General features: G+C 34.8%; 1 protein-coding gene across 5 annotated transcripts in view; it reads right to left on the bottom strand.

Moving 5' to 3' along the window:
• PKIA (cAMP-dependent protein kinase inhibitor alpha) overlaps window positions 1-25556 on the bottom strand; it is a 104344-nt gene that overhangs the window by 5183 nt on the left and 73605 nt on the right. The window contains exon 1 of one of the 5 annotated variants that reach the window (XM_036031041.1): window positions 19612-19634. The exons of 3 other annotated variants lie outside the window; for them this stretch is intronic. The gene's annotated coding sequence lies outside the window, so the exon portion shown is untranslated. Of the gene's footprint in view, window positions 1-3908; window positions 4005-19611; window positions 19635-25556 lie in introns of those variants that run through there. One more of the 5 variants, XM_036031042.1, reaches the window with a different exon arrangement.

The raw sequence follows: 25556 nt of genomic DNA, 5'->3' as shown, positions 1-25556 counted from the left end.
AGCTGACAGAGGAAAGAGGGAAGAATTATAGTATAATACAAGCTTTGAAATAGAAAATATTCGTATACTACATGCTTTACTGTGAATGTATTGTGGATAACATCAGTTCTTTTCCCTTGATTGTATCTACCATTCATTTTTATGAGAATATGATTTAATGGTTGTTATAATTTTATTTAAAATATCAAATGCTCTTTAGAAGATCCTGGGTTTAGTCCTGGTTCTGCCACTGGGTCATGGAATTACTTTTGGAAAAATCACTTGATCTCCTGGTCTTCCACTGTTTTATAAGTAAAATGGGACAGCTGAGTGACATTATCATTAATGGTACTTCATATGAAGGTGTAAAAGCAATGACCATTCAAAACAATATCATATCTAAAATCTTGAACTTGGAAATTCCTTTCTGTGATCATAACCACCTGTTTTTTTCTTTTCCTCTTATTCTTTTTTCTTTCTTTGAAAATCATACTTTATTATTTAAAAATATGTCAGTCGTGTCCTACTGGCATCCTACCAAGGCATCCTTCTCTTTCTCTCTCTCTCTCTTTTTTTTATTATTTCTCAAGTATAGTTGTCTTCATTTCCCCCCACCACTCTCTTCCAGCCCAGCCCACCCTCAATCCTTCCCCCGTTTGGCTTTGTCCATGTGTCTTTTATACTTGTTCCTTGATGACCTTCCCATGCCCCCATTATTCCCTCTCACTTTCCCTCTGGTTACTATCAATTTGTTCTTTATTTCAATGTCTCTGGTTATATTTTGCTTGCTTGTTTGTTCTGTTGGTTAGATTCCACTTTTCCTCTTACTCTTAATGAATCTGGTCACATCTTTAATTCTTTTAATACTTTTAACCCTTTTAATTTTATTTTCTCCTAGATCCAGTTTGAATCACCCACCATTTCATGGAACTTCTAATTAGCATCAGGAAGTCCCTCTGATCTACAGTGACCTCGACCTTACTAAGCCTCACCTGGGAAAACAGCTCAGTGCAATTTCTCTGATCTCATTACTGGGTGGCTAGTGTTACCAGAAAAAAATCACAAAATTGTGCCAACTGGCTCAACTAGAAATTTTTGACACTATTATTAGTATACACTCTGAGTTGCTGGGAAATTCTTTTTTCACCTCTAGTTGATTCTTCCTTTTGCTTTTCTCTGTGAGGATTCCAAACTCTTTTCTGTCCACACAACCAGACATTATTTGCCTCAAGAGATGACTTAGATATTTCTTTTCTGAAAAGACATGGGACATATGTTGCAAGTTCTCTTATATCTCATCTTTCCAACACATTTCTTAGTAAATCACTATTCTTTGTTTTCTAGATGAACTAAGCTCTTTGTATTGGAGGCATGCTGCTTTTTCTGTTTTCTAACACCTCCTTAATTCATCCATTATTTTTTCTCAGTAATTTGAGTCTCGTTTCTTCTCAAAATCTCTTCCTTAAGTTTATAAGCATGTTCACGTCTTCTTTTACTAAAAAAAAAATTGAACTAACCATTAAACAAATACACTTTCTTCAGCCTTCACTCATCTTTGCATTGACTAATCTTTTTCCTTCATTAAACATCTCAGAAGGGTTCAGCTATCTTTATTTTCACTTTCTCTGAACAAACCTTTATCATTTTTATATTTCATTGCCTTTTATATAGTATATTTTATGGATACTACTTCTTATAGATCACTGCAGTGATCTGTGTTAATATGAAGTAACAGCTTAATGCTAAAGTTTCCTGTGAGTGCCCATCAGGTTCGAGCTTTCCACAATGCATGACACTACCAGCTACATTCTCCTTGAAGAGGATGTAGCTGGTACTCCCCTAGCATAAATTAGCAACTTACAGAGGCATGTTTGCTATTACAGGAATCAGACCTATCTGTATTTGAATCTAGACTTTCTATTAACTTGTTATGCTATGTCTAATCTCTGTACTCAGTTCTTCATCTATAATATATACTTATATTATAAATGTACTTAGATATACTTAGTAGTCAAAGTGGCTATGAGAATTTATTTGGATTATGTATCTAAAGAGGCAAACACGATGTTTAGCACATGGTGGGGAGGTGCTGATAAAAAACCAGCGGTCACTTTCTTAGCTTCTATGATATCTTATTATTCTGGTTCTATCCTATTTGACCTTTATATTTTTCATGGATTTCTCTTTCCTAGAGTCGCCTGTTAAAATAAGAGCATATTTTGTAGAAATTAAGGACCAGTCTTTGACCTTCTTTATTTCCTGACTGAATAACTCATCTAATCCTAAAGTGTTAATTCCTCACTATGGATAGTGCTGAAGTGTGCATCTCTTATTCATACTGTCCTCCCAAGATTCTCACTCATGAGGGAAACTGCTATTGAATAGTATTTCCACTTGGTTTTGCACAAGCATTTCAAATTTAATGAAATAAAATAAGACAACAAAACACACAAAGAAAACTGGCCTTATGAATACATTATCTTGGAGTATATTTTTACTCATATCTCTCACTTGATATCCATATCTAATCATTTACTTAGGTCATGTTGGTTTTTATTCAATGTCATTCATATTTATTTCTTGTGAAAGATGGAAAAGCAAGGATTATTGCTATTCATACAAAACCACATTTGCTGCTTTAACTTCAATCACTCAGTTGGATAGAGTGAAAGATAAAATGATGACTGTGAGAAGAGCTAAAACATCCCCTTCCCTTTAGTATTTATGAAATATATTTGCTAGACTGATGTGCACCCAAATTTAAACCTTTAAGGTAACATAGAAACTAAATGCTGGACATTTAATTATGGTAGCTATTATGATTATTATAATAATAATAGATATTATTGTACAAGTAGTATTTTATTTTTATTATATTTTCTTTCTCCAGGCAATAGGCTTCTTTTCAGTAAAAAGAATAATAACTGACAAATAACACCTAAAGGAATATGAGAATGAAGGAAGAGTAAAATTACATTTTTAAACAAAATACATAGATGCTATGAACTCTATGTATTTTTCTCTCTCCATTATACTTCTTTTAGTGAATTCTGATCATATGTTTGAAAATAGTTATTTTTATATGCATGGCAGCTATGTTACTTTTCTCTTTCAGTTAAACATGTAGGCACAGCTCTTTAATTACACCAGATATACCACTGTATAATCACTTGGAGATTTGCTTAGAAATTCTGGGGGGAACTGCTGCCAAATGATGTTTTCTGACAGATATTCACCAAAAAAATGACAAAAGTCAAAAAAATTCCAGTAAATGTCAGAAACTGGTAGAGGTTTAATAGAGTAGTAGTTAGCACATAGTGTGGATTTATAAAATAAACAAATTGGAATAAAATCTGGAACATTTACCAAAAGTGGGCTTTGCTTCTTCACTAGAGTTTCCCTATTTATGTTACTATAATTAGAATTTTTCTAGACATGATAAAATGGTAGTATTGGGTATAAACAAGATAACATGCTGTTTTTTTAATACCCAGTTTTACAAAAGAGCCAATTGTACTAATATTTACAGTCTGATTAGAGAAGGAAAAAAGACAATTTGTTATTTAAGTACTATATTATTTAAAGGCTGATTAAATTTTAAAACATAAATATCTAAATATTGATGTCTAAATTTCATAAAAATCCATGACTAAGAAATAAGCTTGTTCCTTTTTTACTACTTTAAAAGGCCCTCCTTTCTCACTCTTTAACAAAAGAAGCTGTATATTGGTATTCTAAAGATTCTTCCTTTGTATAATGGCTTTCTAAACTGAGATTCGTGATTCTGCTGGTCTCTTCCTTGTTTATGCCACTACCTTTTTAAATATCATATATATAAATTATTAGAGAAAATAAGCCAATATATTTTACTCTAGCAGAATTTACAGATTTAGATAGATTGTAGGAGGCTAGGAAAAGCATATACTTACGTCTCCTATATTAAACAAATTGAAGCGTTCCACATAGATGTATCCTAGAAGAAGTTGGGCCTGTGAAGCTGCTGAAATGATTTTTATAGTGACATTGAGTCATGAGCCAATGGTGACTGGATAACATGCTAATTTTACTCCTGTAAATGGGGACATATGAAATGAGACTCACAGACTTGGAAGAAAGAATGGAGAGAATGCCATCAACATGTACTGAAAACTTCTTTCCTTCTAATATGAATGGAATGATTTAAGATTAAAAGAGAAAGGAAGTTCCTCCTTTTAAGCATACAACTTCTCAACTGTTACTTTATTAAATCATGGGAAGGGTTAAAATCCCTTGAGTAAATTACTGTGTGCTTAGGGTTTGGTCTACATTAGTGTTTCTGAAGTGTTTTAGTCTCTGATTTTCATTACATTCTCAAAAATTATTGAAACTCTAGTGAACTTTTGTTTACATTATTATATCTGCCAATGTTTACCATATGAGAAATTAAAACAGAAAAAATAAATATTAACTACTTAAAAATATAGATAATAAGCCATTAAATGTTTCCATTAATGTTATTAATGAAATAACATTCTCCAAATCAATAAAAGATTATTAAAAAGGCATTGTTTTACATTTTGAAATTATCTGGCTTAAATCTGTAAATGTCTGGCTTAATAAAAGACAATTGGTTGCTAATATCTGCAACTACAATCAATTTGTCTCAATATGTTGTTTTAGTTCAAGTATATGAAGAATATCTGGCCTCACACAGATTTTTGAGTTGGAAAAGTGGAGAGAATCTTAATAGCCTTTTGAGATAATTGTGGAATTTAAAAAAATTTGCAATGTGGAATCTAAAACCTTGTTTATATGCTTTCCAGATTCTATTTTATAAAATCTACTGTATACCTAGCACTTTAAGTGGATCTTTTGCCTATGATAAGTGGATCTTTTTTTTTAATATCAGGTATTGGTCATTTGGTAAATATTGGTTTACTGGGTTATATAAAATTTATAGATTCTATCATATTTCATTATACAATAGTACATTTATTAGTATACCTACCGCTCTCATCAGAAAAGTCTTTAAGAAGTGGGAAGCTGACAAATTCACAGGAACAGAAAATAAGTTTTCCAAAATTGTAATTTTTGCCTGAAAGCTCAGGTTTTATTATTGACGACAGGTACATTTGGATTTTTGCATCCCTTGAAATAACAAGCTCACATTATTAATTTTTAAGAAAATCTCTGCCAAATACCCATTTTGAGAAACCACAGTTTGCCAGTCAGTTCTTTCAAGTAACAATTTTGATTTATGAAAAAGTTGCTAGTTCTGGCTCAGTACAAGCATTCACAGGGCTTTACTTGGGACAACCATGCCTCTGGTATGCATCAGGAGTGCCTTATGACTTCCCGTTTCATCACAGAGAATATTAAAAAGACCTGTACTTAAAGTCCAGATTTGACAAAATAATATTTTTTATTTCTTCATCAAGATTCTATGTAAATCTTGCATTTAAAAATATTAATTGTGAGTGTGGGGTGGTGAGGTGTACAAGGATTACTAGTAGAGTTTGGTGCCACTGACTTGACAAGTGCTGACATGCCAGCATTCCCCCACCATGCTTTTGTACTGGCAGTGCAAATATCAGATAAGTAAAAAAGACAGATACTATTAAGACTATTAGAAAACTTATTCTGAACTTGTGGGCCTATTGACAGTGTCTCAGGGAATGGGTGAAAGGGCTCAGAGGACATGCAGGAATCCAGGGACTAAACTTTGAGAACCATTCATGCACACAGTAAAAGGAAGCTATTTGATAAACACTATAAATTAGAGAAGGAAATCCTTTTATAAAGAATTAAAGCAAATAATTAATTCCTAGACTATTCTAGAAGTATTAGCTGATCCATTTCTATGCTAAACATTATCCATTTTTTTCTCTTATACTGTATAAGGCTATCACTTGCCCAATTCAATCTTAAAACCAATCTAGTAGCTTGTTTCCCTAAATAGCTTCTTTTTTTTTAAAGTGACCTGGATTTCTTTCTTTTTTTTAACATTTTATTTATTTATTTTAGAGAGGGAAGGGAGGGAGAAGGAGAAAGAGAGAGAAACATCAATGTGCAGTTGCTGGGGGTCATGGCTTGCAACCCAGGCATGTACCCTGACTGGGAATTGAACCTGCAACACTTTGGTTCACAGTCTGAGCTCAATCCACAGAGCTATGCCAGCCAGGTTGTTTCCATAAATAGCTTCTTAATCTCACAAGTCAGAGGGTTTCAAACTAAGTCTTAGGAATTCAGGACAGGGTTCCATAACTTGATGCTACTTCAATTCCCTATTCTTTTGAATTGGTCTATTGTCAAGTCACACTTTGGAGTAAGTGACAGCAAAGAAAAAAATTGAGAAACACAACCCTATAAATAGAAAGAATTGGAAAATGTCCACAAAAGTCTCCTCTGCTCAGGGATAATTATATTTTCTGAACCAGATCATGGCTTGAATGCTCTAAACTATCATTTGGTATGACAGAGGACTGTATTCCCCTTCAGAGGAGTTTGGATAGTGTCCTATGAAAACCACACTTAAAAAAGTGATCTTAGACAAATACCATATTATCTCACTTTTAACAGGAATCTAATTAACAAAATGAACAAGCAAGCAAAGTATAACCAAAGACAATGAAATTGAGAACAGGCTGACAGTGACCAGAGGGGAGAGGAGAGGGAATTGTAGGGGAAAAGGGTGAAGGGTTTGCAGGAACAATTATGAAGGACATATGGACAACAACAAGGAGGGATGGAAACAGGGGAGGGAGGTAAAGAGGGTTGGGGTGGTGGAGAGGGGTGGGGGGAAAAGGCAGAAAACTGTGCTTGAACAACAATAAAAAATGTTAAAAAAAGAAGGTGATCTTACATACTGAGCTGTATCATCTATTAACTAGGTCAAGCCAAATTGCTTTTTTTCTATTCTAAATCCAAAGCAATGAACTTTGTTACTACAAAACATAGCTACAATAAAATTGGCTCAATATGAGAAAAATGTATGGTCTTTTATTGGTTTTTACAATAAGATTTTTTTACTGATATTGTTAGAGATAATATCCCATCTCTTCAGCCAGGGGAAGTTATTCACCCCTTCTCTGACTGTCACTGTGTAATAAAAGTCCTCATTCATAAAAGTTCTGCCCTGGCTGGTGTGGCTCAGTGGATTGAATGCTGGCCTGCAAACCAAACCAGAAAAGTTCCAATATTTGATAATGATTACTCCTCTTAATTTTATCCCTATTCATCAATTTATTTCTGATGTGAAATTGTGACCCTTATACCTTCACATATTGTTTTATAAATTCATAATGTAGTCAAATATTATCATTACTTAATTTCTTCTCAGAAACTTTCTTTAGCCAAGATTCAAATCTTGTTTTTACTTCCACGATGCTTAATAAATCAAAACTTTATAATGAAAACTCTAAGCCTATAAACTTTATGAAGCCAGAGGCCCAGGCTATCTACATTGAGGAAATATTTTCTGTCTACGTAGGCAGCAGTAACCTTAAAGCTACTCATAAGTAGCTCATCTCTAGCTCACCTCTTTTACCATAGCTAACAACAGCAATTTCTTTATTTTCTGTAGTTCTTCATTTTTTTTCAATCACAGTCTGCTTTCAATATTATTCTGTATCAGTTTCAGATGCACAGCATAATGGTTAAATAGTCAAGTATTTTACAGAGTGGCCCACCCCAAAATTTTAAGTACCCACCTGACCCCCCACACAGTTATCACAATGTTATTGACTATATTCCCCATGTTGTACTTCACATCCTCATGACTAGTCTGTAACCACCAATCTGTACTTCTCAATCCTTTCACTGTTTGCAGTTTTATTTATATTCTGTTTTCTTACTCCTCACAGATAATCTTGCCTACTAACTTTATGAAGAAGTAAAGGTCATGCTACATAAATTTTATCAATTCCCCTTGATTATCATATCAAAAGTTGTTCCTCTCTTTATTCAAGACCTTTTGCCCAACATTAACACCTGACTGGTGCTTGATGCTGTATTCTCTCCCATTATTTGTCCCCAGTGCTGCCTTGTGCTTTCACAGTCTTATTTACCCTACTTCTCCAATGCCCATAAAGTGGCTTACATTTTCCTTGTTGTAAAGTAGTTCCTTATTTTTAACTCTGTATTCTCTTTAATATACTCACACATTTTATTTTCATTGAATCCTAGACTTACAGGAACACAAGTGGATAGTAATTGTTTCTAATTCCTCTAGATTGCTTTACTTTTCATTCCTATGTCTTACGTATCTATCAATTTACTATTATTGTTCTCTTGAAGACAGATTCTTACAGATTAATCACAAAATTCAATTGTCCTTTTACAATAATTATCTGTATTAAATTGTACACAGCATTTTATATTATTTCTCTCTTCTGTAAACATTTTTCTCCCTTGGCTGCCACAGATACTGTATTTTGCTTCCCCTATAATTATCTTGTCATACTTTTTATTGCTCTTTCCTCCACTTACCTCTTAAAGATTCTTTATTCTCTTTTTTATTCTTCGTGTTCTGTTTGGTAATCACATTCACCCCAAAATCCTTAAGTGCCACCTGCATATCAAATCTATATGCTTAGGGCCTGATATTTCAAGAATTTTCACTGCCTATTGAATATTCTACCACCGATGTCCTTGAAAACTCAAATTTAGTAAGTTCAAAATTGAACTTCTTGATTCAATTCCACCTTCACCCTCGAAACTATTCATTCTCCTCATGTTGTAGTGTATGAGGTCTGTTGGGAAAAAAGTCCAACCATTGTTAATATAACGAGAATGACATCAATGTAACCTGGCAGCTCAGGTAGAGTGGACTGAGATGTGCATGCATGCATGAACAATGACAACTTCACTGTACTAGTCAGTAGGGGCAATAGATGCTGTCGAGTGAGCATGTGTACTGTGTGGATGTCTCATTCAAAATGACTGAGCAAATTCAGCAATAAATCTGCATCCAATTTTGCATTAAGCTTGAACATCCCTCTGCAGAAACTACTGGGGTGATTCAGAAAGCTGCAGCTATGGGCAGCTGGAGACTGGCAGATTCATCACAATGTACCTGCTCAAGCATCAGGTGCAGAGATTTTTGGCCATCAAATCACCCAGGTGACTCAGCCCCCCTACAGCCCATATTTGGTGCCCTGTGACTTCTGACTTTTCCCAAAACTAAAATCACCTTTGAAAGGGAAGGGATTTCAGACCATTGATGAGATTCAGGAAAATATGATGGGGCAGCTGATGGTGATTGAGAGAACTGTGTGAGGTACCAAGGTGCCTACTTTGAAGAGGACTGAGGCATCATTGTGCTCAGTCCTCTTCACATTGTGTACAATGTTTCTTGTATTTTCTTCAGTAATGTCTCTTTTTGCATAGTACATGACTGGATACTTCTGGACATATCTCGCATATTACCACTATTTTCTCAGGCACCTATGACAGAAATCTTAGAATTGTCTTAAGTTACTTCATCTCACTAATTCTTCACGTCCATTTTGTAAATCTCATTGTTTTAATTCTATTTATTCAATGTCATGTTAGTATTCTTTCCATTCTTTTTCTGGATATTACCTTTGTCATCTCTTTCTTGACTATCACAATTGTGGACCAACTACTCACTTAATCTAGACCTACTCTTCTCCAACTTATCCTAATGAATAACTTTATTACAGTGTTTATTTAATTTGGCACTGTAGAAGAATTATTTTCATAGTACTTTCTCCCTATATCATGTTTTTCTTGAGATCTGGCTCTTTAATTTTTGCATCCCCACAATATTTGGCACAGGATTTTGTATGTTGTTTTTACATCTATGAAAAGTATACCATTAATCTGTTTTTAATTATCTTAATAGCCTTATTGGCTAACTACATTTGTCAAAGTTGTTCCATTCTCAATAGTAAAAGTAGGCTGAGAAAACATGTTCCATTATTCCTACTCAGTTCATTTTCCTGTCTTGTGGTACTTTTAATTTAAGAAGATTACCGGTAATCATTTACACTAGTGTACATTTTTTATATATTATTAATTATAACAGAGGATTTTAAAAATTAAAAGCAACTGAAAGCACTCTAGAATTCTTTTTTTCCCAAGGGAAATACATATTTCCTTTATTGTGTTTTTTTATAATTTCTTTTCTTAAAGATTTTATTTATTTATTTTTTAGAGAGGGAAGGAAGGGAGGGAGAAAGAGAGAGAGAGATAAACATCAATGTGTGGTTGCTGGGGGGTCATGGCCTGCAACCCAGGCATGTACCCTGACTGGGAATCGAACCTGTGACACTTTGGTTCACAGTCCGTGCTCAATCCACTGAGCTACGCCAGCCAGGGTGCACTCTAGATTTCTTACTAATTTATCCTATTTTCACTTTATTGAGGGCTACCTCTTTTTAAGGTATTTTATTTTTCCAAAATATATATGACTAAAGTAGAGAATTAATAGAATTTGTTCTGTCCTCTTGTTAAGGCTTTTTACATCATTTATTTAATATTTCAAAGGGTTTATAAATTATTTATCAGCTACTCATTGCAGCATCCCTGCTGAGACAGTCAATTAGCTGAAGAAGAAGTACTGAGGGTTGGCAAGTGACAAGTAATATTACTTGCACATTACAGATGAAGAAACCAAAGCAGAGAGAAGTTAATTGAGTGGACCATGTCTTACACAGTCAGTGGTAGTACTGATGTAAGACTGGGAACCTGGGGTTATTCACATCAAAGTCAAAAAAGCATTAAGAGCCTGGAGCTGGGGCTGTCCTTCGTTATATAATACAGTACTTTCTAAATCATTGTCTTATATTCTCCTTTTGTGTCTCTGTATGAATCTGAGGAGGAAAAATACTGTTAAACTATATACCTTTTCATTAAACTAACACTAATTTTCTTTCTTTTAAAAGATTTTATTTATTTATTTTTAGACAGAGGGGAATGGAGGAAGAAAGAGAGGGAGAAAAACATCAATGTGTGGTTGCCTCTCACATGCCCCCTTCTGGGGCCTGGCCTGTAACCCAGGCATGTGCCCTGACTGGGAATCGAACTGGAAACCCTTTTGTTTGTAGGCTTGTGCTCAACCCACTGAGCAACACCAGACCAGGCTAACACTATTTTTCTTATGTCAAATAAATATTTAGCTTCTAAAAGTGTTTTAGAACATTGTCACATTTCTTCTCAAAATAACCCATTATTAATACTTTCATTTTTAAAATTATAATAAAAGGTCACATCAAGCCCAGTAGTTTTATTTTGGAGGGTAGAATCTCTTCCAACTTGTAACGATGACCATAAGAATTACAGAACGGTTTTTGTTTACTAGAGCATTATCAATAATAACAAAATATCATATATTTGCCAGGTATGACACTAAGGAGTTTATATGAATTATATAACTTAAATTTCTCAACAATTGTATCAAGTAGTCTCATTATCTCTCAGTTTTAAAGATGAAATAACAAAGGTTTAGAAGCATTAAGTCATGAAACTGTAAACTGATTTAACCACTTACTAAACCAGTTGCCATTTTCAATAGTTGTTTGAAAGCATACTAAACAGTATTTTCTGTTGATGGATTCCCACTGAGGTTTCTTTTTAAATATGTAAGCACTTCACATATGATTTTTGAGACATTACTCTATAAGGTGATATTTTATTGACATCCCTATAGAATCTGGCTTTTAATACTACCAACTGATATACATAATAATAAGTGACACCACCATCTCTTCCTTGATTTCTACATTTATTCTCCAAACATTTTACATCGCAACTCCATGTATCTGGTCTACTCATCCAGGTGATAATTCTCATCTTCATATACCTCACTGTCAGGGCTGCCTTGTGACAGTAAAAGCATACCTGCTAAGAACTATGGGTTTGAGAAGGAGTCACAGAATTGTTTAAGATCTGAAAAACTAATTCTAAAATGTGGGAAAAATCTTCAAAACTTCAATAAAGATCTATTTAATTAATATTTTATCACTAATATTGGTACATTTCATCAACTGCAGTGTCACTCAACTCTCATATTTAGTTATCTATAAATTCTACGGAATATTTTATTTGGGTGCATTTTAAGGCATTTGATAAGAGGAAGAGGAGAGCTTGCAAAAGTGCTATTGCCTAGGAATGAGGCACAGACATGACTTCAGAAGGAGGCTGCAGGCAGGAGAATGAGAGAACGGACGTACATTGGAAAAATCTGTATGGTATACGAAAGCCAGAAATTCATGACTTACTGAGTGGCACGCATAAATGTAGGGTACTTTACAATGAGACTATGGGGATGGCTTCTAGATTTGCAACTTGGATAAGTGATAGGATGGTATGCTTTGGTGAATGCCGGAGAAACAGTAACAGTAGCAAAAAGATAAGAATGACACTTTCCCCTATCACAGTGCCATATTTAAGGAAATACAGTCTTATTTTCCTTTGTGAATGAGTGAAAATGCATTGATTAAACACACACATTCCCACCCATGCTGACACCTGCTCTTCTGCAATTAAGTATTTTCTGCATAGTGTTTAAATATCTCTTCCAATTGAAACAGTGCTTAAAACTCCAATATGCCTCTTTTTGGCCAGAAAGAAAAGCTGTTGTTATGACTATGTTTGAACATATTTTAAATATATGTACAATCATTGACAATTTATCGCTTTGCAAACTAGTTTCCTATATAATATTTAATATCTCCCTTTATTGAAAATGTCATCACTCAGTATTATAATCAATATTTTAATCCTTATTATGTTTGAGTATTAGAATTTTTGATTAATATCTTTATTAACATGATGATCTTAAGCACAAAGTTTAATAGTCTTCTTCTCCACCATCACTATCTGTTATTTAAAACATTTTCCATACATTCGCTTTAAATGGGATTTTCAGATTTTTCAAGCTTTTGAAGTCAGTGGGATAGGCTGTACAGAGAAAGGTAATGCTGAAGAACAGCTATATGAACTAAACAAATTTAATTAATTGAGAAAGTATTAATCTAGCTATTAAGAATTATATTTTTATTTTTTGAAGGTTATCTGTCCAATTTTCCCAACACCATTAATTGAATATACTTAAAAACAAATTTCAATGTTTTATTGTTCAAGTATAGTTATCTCCATTTCCCTCCCTACACTCTCCCTCACCCAAGCTATCTCCACCTCTCACCCTCAATCTTAGCCGTCTTTGACTTTGTCCATGTGTCTTTTGTACATGTTTCTTGACAACCCTTCCCCCTAATCCCTCCAATATCCCCTCCCACCTCCCCTCTGGACCATTATGTTTTTGCCTCCTCTGTCAAATATTAATTAATATTAACTATACAGGCATGGTTTATTTCTGGGCTCTTTATTCTGTTTCATGGATCTCTATGTCTGTTTTTATACCAGGACCATATGTTTTGATTACTATGGCCTTATAGTATAGTTTGGTATTAGGTAGTGTGATTCCTCCAACTTTGTTCTTTCTTAAGATTGCAGTTGCTATTCAGGGTCCTTTGTGGTTCCATATAAAGTTTTGGAATATTTGTTCTAGTTCTGTGAAATATGAGTTGACCAAAAAATCATTCGGTATTTAAGTAAAAAATAGAAGATACATTTTTCATTTTTGCCAATGACTTTATTGGATAATGTATTCACAGTTTGATTTTTCTGCCTTCTGCCATCTTTTAGGCACTTCATAATTCATTCTTCCCAAAATTTTTATCTTTTTGAGCAAAGAACTATTCCAGGTACTTTTTGCAGTCTTCCAGGGAATTGAAGATTTCCCAATAAAATAATTTTGTAAAGATGGAAATAAATGGAAATCCAAAAGTGCAATGTCTGGTGAACATGGCAGATGAATGAAAACTACCTGGTCAAGATGTAAGTTTTTTTCTTGGTCATCAAAGAAATAGGCAGTCTTGTGTTATCCTAATGGAAGATTATGGGTTTTCTGTTGACTAATTCTCGATGCTTTTCATCGAGTGCTGATTTCAATAGATCTAATTGGGAGCAGTACTTGTTGGAGTTTTCGTTTGGTTTTCTGAAAGGAGCTCATAATAGAGGACTCCCTCCCAATCCCACAATATACACAATGTCACCTTCTTTGGATGAAGACTGGCCTTTGGTGTGGTTGGTGGTGGTTCATTTCACTTGCCCATGATCTCTTTCACTCCACATAATTGCAAAGTAGCCACTTTTCATTGCACATCAGTATTTGTTTTCAAAACAGAATGTTTTCCTTACTTTTAAGTAGAGAATCACATGTAGAAATAAGGTTAATAAGTTTTTGTTTTGTTTTGTTTTGTTTTGTTTTGCTTACCTTATGTGGAACCCAAACATCAAAGCCATTAACATAACCAGTCTGGCACAAATGGTTTTAATGCTTGATTTGGATATTTTGAGTATGTTGGCTATCTCCCATGCAGTATAATGCTCACTGTACTCAATTAATGTCTCAATTTGATCTCTATCAACTTCAACTGGTCTACCCTACCATGGAGATCTCCAGACCAGAGTATCGCAAACTACTTTTGACATGTTTGATCAGTTACAGGACCTTCTTCACACACTGTACAAATCTTTTGTTTGTTTTGCCTTTCAGTTGCATTTTTACCTTTCTTGAAATAATGAAGCATAATGTGATGAAAATGTTGAAGCATAATGTTGAAGCATAATGTTGAGGCATGTGTCCTGACTGGGAATTGAACCAGTAACCCTTTGGTTCTGAGGCCAGTGCACAATCCACTGAGCCACAGCATCCAGGGATAACCAAACTTTTCTGAAAACCCAATATATAATTGGTGTCTTGATAGAAATTGCAATGAATCTATAGATTGCTTTGGGTAATATGGACGTTTTAATGATGTTAATTCTTACTACCCATGAACATGGTATATATGTCCACTTATTCATATCTCCTTTAATCTTCTCATGCCATATATAAGAATAAACTCAAAATGGATTAAAGACTTAAATTTTAGACTCAAAACCATCAAAATCCTAGAAGAAAAACATGTTAAAGTAAAATCTTTAACATTTCTCATTACAATATTTTTTTCTGATGTATTTCCTTGGGCAAGGGAAACAAAAGAGAAAAATAACAAATGGGATTATATCAAACTAAAAAAAATTTCCACAGCAAAGGAAACTATCAACAAAATGAAAAGACAACCCACTGAATGGAAGAACACATTTGCTGATACATATGATAAGGGGCTAATATCTGAAATTTATAGAGAACTTATAAAACTCAACACCAAAAAAACACAAACAATCCAATTACAAAATGAGTGAAGGACATGAATTGACACTTCTCCAGAGGACATATATATGGCCAACAAACATATGAAAAATGCTCAGTGTCACTAATAATCAGAAAAATACAAATTAAAACCACAAGAAGATATCTCACACATATTAGAATGGATATCATCAATAAATCAACAAATGAAAAGTACTGGCAAAGTGTTTGGAGAAAGGGGAACTTTTTAGCATTATTGGTGGGACTGTGAATTGGTGCAACTACTGTGGAAAGCAGTATGGAATTACCTCACAAAATTAAAATGGAACTGCTTGAGGACCCAGCGATTCCACCTCTGATAATTTATCTGTACAGACCCAAAACACTCATTTGAAATAATATATGCACCCTTACATAAATAGCAGTGCTATTTACCATGGCCAAGATTTGTAGGCAGCTCAAGTGTCCATAAGTAGATGAGTGAATAAAACAGCTATGGTACAGTTACACAATGGAATACTACTTCACCATAAAGAAGAAACTTTTACTCTTTGCACGGGTGAACCTGGAGAACATAATGCTAAGTGAAATAAGCCAATCAGAGAAAGATAAGTACCATGCAATTTCACTCACGTGAAATCCAAAAAACTGAGCTAAAAAGCAAAATAGAGACAAACTCAGAGAGTAGACTCACAGCTCTGGGGTAGAGGGACTGAACAAAAAAGGAAAAGAACTCATGTGCATGAACAACACTGTGGTGATTGTTGGAGAGGGGATATGGGTGGAGGTAGAAGAGGTTATAGAGGGAGATAAATGGTGATGAAAAATACAATAAAAATAAGAATTAAAAAGAAATATACATTAATATTTATATAATATATAATGAGTATATTAATAAATAGATTAAGATGAGATAATGTACTGAATAAAATATCTTAAAATATGTATTAAAAGATATAGTCAAGTCACTATGTTAATAAAATTTAATTTTTTTGTAAAGTGATAGATTAATAAATATATTTCAGTCCAGAAGACAAGTTATCTGGAAAGCATTATGACATTTCGTAGATTGTCAAAATCACTTTACTATCAATATAGATCATCTCTTCTACCAACTCTATTGTAAATATTGTAAATTATCATTTTGACTATATTTTATTACTAAGTACATTCAAGAAACTATTTAAAGTGCTGAACACTGGTTTTAACAAATAAAAATACAACTTATCTGAAGTTACAATCAAATCAGAAATTAAAATATCTCCAAATAGAAACTTTTCAATAACTGCAGTAAAAAGTCCTTGAGTGTGAAGAGTTTCTATTTTTCTAGTTTGTGCTACAAATTTCACAAAAGGATTCTGAATCCGCATAATGCAGTATACCAAGTAAATATTTAACAAATAAAAATTCTTGAATTTATTACCTTGTAATACTGATTATGATTTCTTGTGTATGAACATGTAAAAGATTTGTAATTTAACATGAATTATTCAGATCTTTAATTCCCATATTATTTGTATCAAACATACTTATTTAAATGCTAATTAGAAGACCTCATGTTCTGTTTTCTAGGCTGTCATTTTGATATCACTTCATCATTCATGCCACCTCTTGACATGTTATAGTATAAATGAAGAATAAAAACTCTTAGAACAAGCACTTGCAAAAGAATGAAATAAAACAGTTTTCAGATATGAAATTAGTGCCATGTTAAGTTACACATCTATTTCAGTGTTTGATCTGAGGAAAGCCCTCAAACCATGAGCAGTGAAAGACAAATACCATATGATCTCATCTTTAACAGGAATCTAATCAACACAACAAACAAACAAGCAAAATATAATCAAAGACACTGAAATTGGGAACAGGCTCACAGTGACCAGTGGGGAGAGGGAAGGAAATTTCAGGGGAAGGGGTGTAGGGTTTGAAGAAACTAGTATAAAGGACACATGGCAATAACAAGGGGGGGTGGAGATGGTAGGGAGGTGGGGAGGGCTGAGGGGTGGCCTAGGATGGGGGTAAAGGGCAGAAACTGTACTTGAACAACAATTAAAAAAAAAACATGCTGCACATGCAAATCACCTAAAGTAACTTTCACCAATTGCTGGGCCCACTGTCATATCTTATTTTTGTCTAGGTTATAATAATTTTTTGACTGAGCACTCTATTTTACTGGTTTGCAAAGGCAGCACACTAGTTGATAGCAAAGCATGTGTGTGTGTGCACACACATATACAGGATTCCCACTGGTTTAACAAAATGTGGGACAGGATGAATCATACTACAGAGTTTAAATGCCATTTACTAAGTTATTAAGTACAGTCAAGGAGGGAAAATAATTTAAAGACAAGTCTTTTTTTATTTACTCAAAAAAATCTTGAAGAAATCTTTAGGAAAGCGATACAAAATGCTAGAACACAAAAATCATGTTGCTTTGTTTACTCCCTAGTTCATAACAATGCAAACAACAAAAGTTAACCTGGAATTCAAATTAAGGAGGACTATATTATATTAGGTACAGCCAAACATGATCTAATTTGCCATTAAGTTTTTTAAATAAATCAAACTTTTGTTCTCTTACCTCTCTCTGTCTCCCTTTATGTCAACTGTTCCCCAACCTTATTGCTCCTACTAAAATGTGTTTCTGTGCTTATTGTTTTATTATAGTTCAATAATAAAAGATCATAAATACAGGGCAGAAGCATTTCAAAAAGGACAGAAAATGCCTCTACACTTTTAAAACAGAGATAACATTTCAAAATGAGATACAAAAAGCAAAATTTAAAAATTTTAATTATGGATAAAGTTTCCAAATAATGTTATCATCCCTCATAAAGAAGCAAAGAGGGATGAGGCATCATGGGAATGTGGTATTGTGGATGATGAAAATAAGCTGTTATTGCAATTTATTATAAATGCCACATTCAAAGGATTTAGAAGACAAAGGTTTGAGTGCCATCGTTATTACTTGTTTGCCATTCGATGCTGGGAAAATAATATTTACGTCTTGGGTTTCAGTTTTCATGCCTCCAGAATGTGGGTTCCCAGACTAAGGAAAATACTTAAATCTTTTCAAGGTCTATGAGTTGCTGACCTTTCTGTTTTTGTGCCCTTTATAAAACCCAAGTTCTCACAAAAGATAGCATCCTTCTAAAAGCCTTTACAGAAAGGAAAAGCTATATATAGAAAGTCCATTCAGTGTCCAGGGGTTTCTCCAGTCTGACTGCTATTTATAACAAGGTTTGAGCCTGTAGAACAACACACTTTCATTAACTAATAACTGCCCAGCCTTCTTGGAGTTAAAGATAAGTTTTCTATTTTTCTACACATTGATTTAAGAAACTGTTGGAAACAAGAATTTTTTAAGTGTACTTATTGGATTGGTCAGTTCTTATGCGGCCTGGCATGGAATGTGATTTAAAAGTTGCATTTCTGTTTGGACATACATATAGTCTGTTTTGATCATAGACCACTTATAAGATGTACATGTACAACCATTTTGAGCTCCCACTGTTAAGTATTCATTCTAATTTTTTCCTTATGAATTTCATGCCAATTGCTTGAATTTCAATTCAGGTAGAAATTTATAAATTTCTGTTAGAACTTATTTTATTCCTATGACTCACTGATTTTATTTCAGTACAGAGGACTTTGCCAAATTTATAAACATTTGATACAGTTAAAAGACAAAAGAAAAAATAATCATAAGAAAAAAACCTAAAATAAAAAATGAGAGAGAGAGAGTAAGTGAGTTGATTTGTGGAAGCTGCAGTATGCTAAATTTTAAATTCCTTTTTTAATAAAATGGATTTTGTTCCTCTTGGGAGTACATGAGATAGCAACAGCAGATTATAAAGAGATAGCTGTTGTACTATGGCTGTCCTATGCACCTATGGAAAAATATAAATAATAATTTTAGCAGCTAGTGACTCTGAAATTGCCCTTAACTTAGTCTTTATAAAAATACTCTTAAAATTGTGTTTTATAAATAATATGACACAAGCTTATAAGAGGGAGTTTCTATCCATATTCAAGTCATTTAACAGTAGGTCTAGACAGAAAAAGATGGCAGCAAAGTAGGTGGGAGAGGAGCCCAGTTCTCCCTGTGCCCAGCTGGAACACCTAGCCAATCTTCTGAGGAACAGAGTGAACAGCCAATGAAATCCCAGCTTACATGAAGTTTGGAGGCCAAATAGTGTAGAGGACATTGAAAAACAGATGGTGAGGAGATTGCATTGGGATAAGGTTCCTGGGATCTACGCAGACACCTAGGCTGCTGTGGCCCACCAACCGGTGCCTGCCACAGGATACTGGGAGAGTTACATCACCAGCTCTCTACTTTATTAGCCCAGCACCAGGAGGAACCTAGATACTTGAAGTCACTGGGGAGCATAGAGACAAAGTGAGAGACACACAGAGGTGGCATATACCTACTTGGACTATGGACACTGGCTAGGTCATTACCAGAGACATTGGGGAGCAGGGCAACACCTGGAGAAGGGAGAAGAGCTGGGATGTGTTGGACCCTGACCCAGATAGTCTAGAGACTTGTTAGAAAGTTGGGCTGTGTGAAAAGCTGTGTGCTTGTTAAGAATGGCAGGCAGCTGCTTTGTAAGGAACTCTCTCAGAGCAGCTGGCTCTCTCCAAGGGTGATTTGAGCTTCCAGCCTGCACTTGACTCAGGCTGCTAGCCTGGCAGCTGAGTCATGCCACTTGCATGGAGGCTGACTGGTAACACTCGCTCTGCAGCTGATTCTTGTGGCACCACTTAACATGAGGCTGATTTGAGCTCAGTGCCAGAGCTCGAATCTTCCAGCTTGCCCATAGGCTGAGTGGTGTGGCTTGCCTGGCCATGGGCTCTGGCCAGAGTGGGCTCAAAAAGAGCAAAGAGGAGGTACACTGCACAGACCTCAGTGGAACTGGTAAATTAAAGGCCCAGGCCTGGTGCAGATGGACAGTGGGGACCTGGCAGCTCACAGAGAACCTAGACTGGAGGCTGGACTACTGTGAATATTGTGGCCCAGACCTGGCCCCCACCCTTGCAAAACCATAAGAAGGGAGAAAAGTGAAGGGAGAAAAGTGAAGAGTGCACAGCACCTCTCTTCCTGTGTTATCCAGGAAAACCAGCAGAACTTGCTCAATGGGTTTGAAGTCAGTAGGAGGCTTATTTTTTTTTCTTTCTTCTCTCTCTTTTTTTTCTTCCCCAAGTGAGATAATAAAACAAGGAGTTGTGAAAGGTACAGAGACAAATCCAAAGGGGGAGCACAGGCTAACCACAAAAACTGAGAAACTGAGACAAATGTCACTTTGCTATCCCATAGAACTGGCATTTTATTGTTCATTTCTCTTATTATTTTTCATTATTTTTACTTCTTTTATTTTATTAGTATTTTAAAAAAATTTTTAATTAACAGTTTTTAAAAGATTTTATTTATTTATGTTTAGAGAGAGGGGAAGGGAAGGAGAAAGAGAGGAAAAAAAAAAAACATCAATGTGTGTTTGCTTCTTGTGTGCCCCCTACTGAGGACCTGGCCTGCAACCCAGGCATGTGCCCTGCTGGAATCTAACCAGCAACCCTTTGGCTCACAGGCCGCGCTCAATCCACTGAGCTACACCAGCCATGGCTTATTAGTATTTTTAAATTTCTCTTGTTTCTGTTTAGTTTTCTTCATTTTATCTCTTTGTTTAGTTGCATGGTTGACTGGTTTCCTTATTCTCTCTTTATTTTATTTTTAAAATTTCTCTTGTTTCTGTTTAGTTTTCTTCATTTTATCTCTGTTTAGTTGCATGGTTTGCATGGTTTCCTTATTCTCTCTTTATTTTATTTTAATTTTCCTTTTTTCACTTCACTTGTGTTCCAATAATAGAGTACTCTTGATCAGGTACTTTCTATTCTGGTTATCCAAATCATATATTTCTTGCCATATTATTGTTGATCCAGTACTATTGTAAATAATTGTTGTTCCATACAATTGTAAATACTACACAGAAACCCTCCCTGATCTAAGCACACTTTACTTTATTCCTGAGCTTTATTATTATTGTGGTTAACTCTACTCTCTCACACACTATGCCTACTTTCTATCCTTTAATCTCACTTTATCTCATCATCTAACCTTGCACAACTGCTCTGTTTTCTAGATTCAGCTCACAATCCTCCTCCCCCCTAACAAGAGTCTTATCTCTCACCTTTGATGAAAAGTGGGTAGTTGGGTGACACATCACAGTTAACACTATACTTATCCAAAAATCTCCCATCTCTTCTGTACTTGTTGGTACTTTAAATCCAATAGAATACTCTCTTAACTCTCTGTCTTAATCCATTTTGTCTACCCCCCAGCCACTGATCACATACAAGAATAGGTGGGAGCTACAAACATCAGTATACCCACTGGAGGAGAGAGCCCACCAACAGAGGAACCACCAAAAGGTAAAAACCCAAGTACAACAAGAGAGGCCACACAAACAAAAGAAAGGACAAACCTAGAGCATCCAGACAAGATCAAAGAGACCACACCACTGAATCCCACAGAATTCCTACCACAGAAGTTCACCCTACAAAGATGGCTAGCAAACTGAAATATCATGAAGCACAAAAACAAACAAAAAGAGTCAACAAAAATGGGAAGACAAAAAAAGAACATGCAATCAAAAGAAATGAAAGACTCCCCACTAAAAAGCTAAATGAAATGGAGGTAAGCAAACTATTATATACAGAATTCAAAATAATAGTATAAAGATGCTCAAGGAACTCACTGCCAACTACAAGGAGCTGGATGAGAACAAAACCAGGAAGAAATGAACAATAACATCTCAGAAATAAAAAGCACACTAGAAGGAATTACAAGAAAGCTGGATGAAGGAGAGGATCAAATCAGTGAGCTGGAGGACAAGGTAGAAAAAAACGCCTAGATAGAGCAAGAAAAGGAAAAGAGACTCAGAAGCAATGAAGAGGAGTTAAGAGAACTGCAGGACAACATGAAATGTAATAATATCCATATAAAAGGGATACCAGAAGGAGAAGAAGAAGAGCAAGCGATAGAAAACTTGTTTGACAAAGTAATGATGGAAAACTTCCCTAATTTGATGAGAGAAAAAGTCACACAAATCCAGGAAACATAGAGAATCCCAATCAAGAGGAACCCAAAGAGTCCCACTTCAAGATACATCATAATTAAAATGGCAAAATTCCAAGATAAAGAGAGTCTTAAAGGCATCAAGGGAGAAATAGGAAGTAACGTACAAGGGAACCCCAATAAGACTAGCAGCTGACTGCTCAATGGAAACACTCCAAGCCAGGAGATAATGGCCTGGAATATTCCAAGTAATGAAAACCAAAGGCCTGCAAGCAAGAGTACTTTATCCAGCAAGGCTCTAAATTTAAAAAAAAAAAGGTGAAATAAGGAGTTTCTCAGATAAAAGAAGCTTCAAAGAATACACCTCCACCAATCAGCAGGGAAAGATATGTTAAAGGGACTACTTTAAGAGAAGAGAGAAAAAGAGTGAGAGAGAAAGGAAGACAAGTACCAAAAAATGGCAATGAATAAGTACCTATCAACAATAACCTTAAATGTAAATGGATTAAATACTCCAATCAAAAGATATAGAATAGCTGAATGGATAAGAAAGCAGGACACATACATATGCTGCCTATAAGAGGCCCACCTCAGAACAAAAGACCTTCACAGACTGAAAGTGAAAGGCTGGAAACAAATATTCCAAGCAAATGGTCAGGGAAAAAAGCTTGGGTAGCAATACTCAGACAAAATAGACTTCAAAAAAGGGCCATAAAAAGAGACACAGAAGATCACTTAAATATTCAGGGAAGAATCCATCAAGAAGACATAAACATTATAAATATATATGCATCCAACATAGGAACACCCAAATATATAAGGGAAATCTTGGAGGACTTCAAAAAAGATATTGACAGCAACATAATTATAGTAAAGGATTTTAATAGCCCACTGTCAAAAATGGACAGATCTTCCAAACAAAATATCAACAAAGATATTGCGACATTGAACAGTGTCCTAGATCAAATAGACTTAACTGACACATATATAGAGAGAGCCTTTTACCCTAAAGAAACAGAATATACATTCTTTTCAAATGCACATGGAACATTTTCAAAGATAGACCACATGATAGGACACAAAACAAAACTCAACAAATTCAATAAAATTGAAATCATATCAAGCATTTTCCCTGACTATAAGGAATCTAGAAACCAACCTCAAGAAAGAACTCAAAAACACTCAAACTCATGGAGACTGAAGAGCATGCTATTAAACAATGAATGGGTCAAGAATGAAATTAAAGAAGAAATCAAGAAGTTCTGGAAACAAATGAAAATAAATTCACAACAATCTAAAATTTATGAGATACAGCAAACGAAGTCCTGAGAGGCACTTTATAGTGATACATGCCTACCTAAAAAGGATAGAAAGATTTCAAATAAACAACCCAGCAAGAACTGGAGGAATAACAACAAAGACAGCCTGGAGCAAGTAGAAGGAAGGAAATAACCAAGACCAGAGCAGAATTAAATGACAGAGAGACTAAAAGCACAATTTTAAGGATCAATAAATCCGGGAGCTGGTTCTCTGAAAATATAAACAAAATCAACAAGCCTTTAAGTAGACTCATCAAGAAAAAAAGAGAAAGGACCCAAAGAAACACAATCAGAAATAGAAGAGGAGAAATTACTACTGATGGCACAGAAATACAAAGGATTGTTAAGAAAGTACTACAAGGAACTGTATGCCAAGAAATTTGAAAACCTAGGTGAAATGGACAAATTTCTAGAAAAATATAATCTTCCAAAACTGAATGAAGAAGCAGAAAGCCTGAACAGACCAATAACAGCTGGTTAAATTGAAGCAGTAATCAAAAAACTCCTGGCACACAAAAGTCCTGCATTGGATGGTTTCACAGGAGAATTCTACAAAGCATTTAAGGAAAAGCTAACCCCTATCCTTCACAGACTATTCCAAAAAATCCAAGAAGATGGAAGACTGACAAACTCATTTATGAAGCCAGCATCATCCCAATCCCAAAACCAGATAAAGACACAACAAAGACAGAAAACTTCAGGTCAATATCACTGATGAACATAAATGCTGAAATCCTCAACAAAATATCGGCAAACTGCATCAAACAATACATTATAAAGATCATATGCCATAATCAAGTGGGATTCATCCCAGGGATGCCAGGATGGTACAATATTCACAAATCAATAAATGTAATACATCACATACACAAAAGCAAAAAGAAAATCACATGATCATATCAACAGATGCAGAAAAATCATTTGATAAGGCTCATCAGCCATTTATGATTAAAATACTCAGCAAAGTGGGAATAGAGGGAGCATTCCTCAACATGATAAAAGCCATATACAAGAAACCTACAGACAACGTCATACCAAGAGACAAAAACTAAAAACTTTCTCACTAAGATCAGGAACAAGACAAGGCTGTCCACTTTTACCACTTCTATTCAACATAGTATTGGAAGTCCTAGCCACAGAACTCAGACAAGAGAAAGAAATAAAAGGCATCCTAATTGGAAAAGAGGAAACAAAACTCTGATTGTTTGCAGATAACATGATAGTGGATACAGAAAATCCTATAGACTCCACCAAAAAACTGCTCCACCTAATAAATGAATTTGGAAAAAAAGTGGGATACAAAGTCAATATTCAGAAATCAAAAGCATTTTTGTATACCAGCAACAAAATATCAGAAACAGAAATCAGGAAAAAATTCTATTGGATAAAGCAACAAGAAAAACAAAATACCTAGGAATAAACCTAACCAAGAAGGTAAAAGACCTGTACTCAGAAAACTACACAACACTGAAGAAATTAAGGAAGACACAAGCAAATGGAAGCATATATTGTGTTCATGGATTGGAAGAATTAACATCATCAAAATGTCCATACTACTCAAAGCAATTTTTAGATTTAATGTGATGCTCATTAAAGTACCAATGGCATATTTCACAGCTATAGCACAAACACTTCAAAATTTATATGGAACCATAAATGACTTTCAATAGCCACAGCAATTTTGAGAAAGGAATAAAGTAGGATGTATCACAGTACCTGATATCAAACTGGATTACAAGGCCACTGGAATAAAAACAGCTTTGTACTGGCATAAGAACAGCCACATAGGCCAATGGAACAGAATAGAGAGCCCAGAAATAAACCCAAGCCTCTGTATCAATTAATATTTGACAAATGAGGCAGCAGCTTAATATGGAGCAAGAATAGCCTCTTCAACAAATGGTATTGGGAGAGCTGGACAGCTACATGCAAAAAAATGAAGCTCTACCACCAACTTACACAGACAAAAATAAATTTAAGG

This window comes from Phyllostomus discolor, chromosome 7 (genome assembly GCF_004126475.2).
Source record: "Phyllostomus discolor isolate MPI-MPIP mPhyDis1 chromosome 7, mPhyDis1.pri.v3, whole genome shotgun sequence".
NCBI classification, from domain to species: Eukaryota; Metazoa; Chordata; class Mammalia; order Chiroptera; family Phyllostomidae; genus Phyllostomus; species Phyllostomus discolor.
This window is presented reverse-complemented; position numbering and strand designations above follow the sequence as displayed.